This window comes from Onychomys torridus, unplaced genomic scaffold (genome assembly GCF_903995425.1).
Source record: "Onychomys torridus unplaced genomic scaffold, mOncTor1.1, whole genome shotgun sequence".
NCBI classification, from domain to species: domain Eukaryota; kingdom Metazoa; phylum Chordata; class Mammalia; order Rodentia; family Cricetidae; genus Onychomys; species Onychomys torridus.
Genome location: NW_023411206.1, coordinates 14,028 through 17,457, shown reverse-complemented (window position 1 = coordinate 17,457; position 3,430 = coordinate 14,028). Strand labels below are relative to the sequence as shown.

At 49.9% G+C, this 3,430-nt stretch overlaps 1 pseudogene; it reads left to right on the top strand.

Moving 5' to 3' along the window:
- Positions 1–443: 443 nt before the first annotated feature.
- On the top strand, positions 444–3,066 carry LOC118575028 (annotated as a pseudogene).
- The last annotated feature ends 364 nt before the right edge of the window (positions 3,067–3,430 follow it).

The following is a 3,430-nucleotide window of genomic DNA, read 5'->3' as shown; positions in this document are numbered from 1 at the left end:
ATTTATTTATTTATTTATTTATTTATTTATTTATTTATTATACAGCATATATGACTGCAGGCCAGAAGAGGGCATCAGATCTCATTACGGATGGTTGTGAGCCACCATGTGGTTGCTGGGAATTGAACTCAGGACCTCTGGAAGAGCAGTCAGTGCTCTTAACCTCTGAGCCATCTCTCCAGCCCCCACCTTAAGCTTTATTGTGCACCTGAAATTGGGATGATTGTCATCTGGAAACTTTTTCCCAAATTGTACTGTGCTTTCTTTTTTCTTTCTTTTCTTTTCTTTTTTTTTTTTGTTTTTTTGTTTTTTTGTTTGTTTTTCGAGACAGGGTTTCTCTGTGTAGCTTTGCACCTTTCCTGGAACTCACTCTGTAGCCCAGGCTGGCCTCAAACTCACAGAGATCTGCCCGGGTCTGCCTCCCAAGTGCTGGGATTAAAGGCGTGTGCCACCACCTCTCGGCTGTACTGTGTTTCAAATATGCTGACAATGAACCACCTGCATCAGACTCCCCAAGTCTGGTCCAGGTTGACTTTGTCAACCTGGACTGAGTTTCCATTCTCATCTCTTCATGGGTTCACTTCCCTGCCTGGAAACCTGCTGGGTCCCCTTCAGCCACCCTTGAGCAGGTGGTCCTGAGAGATGTAACAAAGGAAGCTGAGAAAGCCATGGAGATCAAGCCACTAAGCAACATTGGTCCATGGCCTCTGCCTCAGTTCCTGCCTCTGGGTTCCTGCCCTACCTCAACTCTTGTCTTGGCTTCCCTCGGTGATGGACTGTGAATGGGATGTATAAAACAAATAAGTCTTCTCTTCCCCACGTTGTTTTTGGTCAAGGTGTTGATCACAGCAGCAGAAAACTAACCAGGACTAGGGGGGATCATCAGTGTCTCAACAGTTGAGATCGAATGCTTTCCAGAAGCTCACAAGCACAGCTCCTGGACTTCTGACATCCTCTTCCTTAGGCCTGTTTGAGCCCACTTTCTGGGTTGCCACACTACTGACGAAAAGGACGTGTGCAGCCCAGCAGGTGCCTCCCCTCTGTGGCGCAGTTAGGGTCTAATGATGAGAAGCAGGAACAGGAGAGCAGTGTTGGGGCTACCAGGATCCCGTTTTACATGTCCAGGTACAGCTTGGGCAGGGAGAAGGCCACATGGGAGGGCCTTCTTTTGATTCAGAGAGCCCAGACCCTTATTCGGGATGTGTGAGTCAATAGTGAGTTGCACAGACCTCTCACTCATAGCAGATGTGCGTAGGGGAGCATGGTACATCTCAGGGAGGCCAAGTGTGCTCAGTGAGAGGTGCGGGGAGAAGAAATCAGGAAGAGAGGTAGTAGGCCTTCTACGAGAGCCACTCCAGAGCCTGCTCTCTCCTCAGTCACATTCTAGCTCTTGACCTTTGGTTTATGATTATCCAGGAGCCACCCAATGAGTTGCCAGGCTGAGGCTGCTCCCCAGAGCTGAGGCAAGTTCTTGCAGATTTTCTTTGGATGCCATTTAGAGGCCGAGACTATCCTGAACACTCTCAGCTCTGTGGTACCAGGTGAGAGAAGAGACGGGCAAGGCCAGGCAGGAAATCTCTAGTGGACCTGCAGTCTGACCATGTTCCTAGGGATTCAGGGTTGGGGTGGGGAGGGGTTGAATTGGGTGAGGTGTTTGGAGATGACCTCCTGCCCTTTTGGCAGATTAATCTTCCCAGCCAGGGAGAAGAGGGTTTTCTCAAACTTGCCTGTGGGAACACGGGGTTCTGCTATCAACAGACAAAGAAGAGGAAGTCAATAGCTGGTCCACCACATACTGTTTAGGGTGCCATCTTAAGGTATCAAAATAACAGGGAGCCAGTTACTGAGTAAGAAGGGAGGAGGAGAAGGGTCTAATCATGTCTGTGCCGCATACTGATCACCATTTGAAATCCTCAAAGCAACGTTAGAAATGAAGTGTTATCTTACCCTGTCTGGGAGAAAGACACACAGATTCAGAGAGATAAAGTGACATGTTCAGGGTCACATGTCTAGAAAGGGAAGAACCTGGGAGTTAATCAGGTGTTGCTGACCCCACATGTTACCCCAGTGGTATTCTGCTTTTTCTTGGGTGATACTAAAAGACACACCCTTGGGCAAAGTCTACATGGCTCCTGAAAGGCTGGGAGCAGGGTGGAGAGGTAGAGGAAACTCAGATGGCTTCTACTCTCTCTTGCAGGGCTCAGGAAAAGCGTGAAAGAGAGATCTCATTGTCTCTTGTGACTGCTGATATTTGAGATCCAGAAGTATCTCCATGGCTCCTTATCACATCCGCCAGTACCAGGAGAGGGACCGCAAAAGGGTCCTGGAATTGTTCTCCAGGGGCATGAAGGAGCATGCCCCTGCCACCTTCCGCCACCTGCTGAAACTGCCCAGAACCCTTCTGCTCTTACTTGGGATGCCTCTTGCCATAGTCCTGGTGTCTGGCTCCTGGCTCCTGGCTGTTGTATGCATCGTCTTTCTGCTTCTATTCTTGCGGTTCCTTGCCGGCCAGCCCTGGAAGGATTATGTGTCCATGTGTTTGCACACAGACATGGCTGACATCACCCAAGTCCTACCTGAGTGTGTCTGGCTCAGGTTTCTGGGTGGCTGAGTCTGGGGCACAGGTGGTGGGGACAGTGGCTGCTCGGCCGGTCAAGGATCCCCCGTTAGGGAGGAAGCAGCTGGAGCTCTTTCGCCTGTCTGTGTCCTCACAGCATCGAGGACAGGGGATAGCAAAAGCCCTGGTCAGAACTGTCCTCCAGTTTGCACGGGACCAGGGCTACAGTGACCTTGTCCTTACGACCAGTGTCATACAGCAAGGTGCTGTGAGCCTCTATGAGGCTATGGGATTCCAAAGGACAGGCCTATTCTTACTGGATGGCATTGTTGGAAGAATCGTTGATTTTTTTATAATTCGTTTCACGTACCCTCTCCCTTCTGCTCAGGAACCCAGACTTTGATCTGATTTCTTTCCATATCTGTCAGGCTCTATTTCACTGTACTGTAACAAGGAAACCCTGATATTTCAGTGGACAAATAATAAAGGCACATTTGTCAGGCCCTTTGGATTGCTGTCTGTTTGACAATGGGTGACAGAATCCAGGCAATGGAGCCCTGTTTCCACTAAAGTCACCTTTCTGTGGCTCTGATGATGTGGGAGTGGTTTTCATGACTTGAACAGGGTGTGTGGCCCCTACTGGCAAGGCTAGACCCAGTCCCATGGACCAGTATTAGCAAGTGGAGCCCAAGCATGGCATGTTCCCTCAGGTCCAGGGAGAGGATGTGTGACTGGAGTGTCTCAAGCGTGCAACACTTGGGACTAAGGCTGGCTCTAGTCACTGTTCCAAGCAACAGGGACTCCAGAACTTAGGTCCCTTCAGCTTGACCATGTCCCCCTGCAAGATACAGATATCTGGGCAGGTGGGGTGTG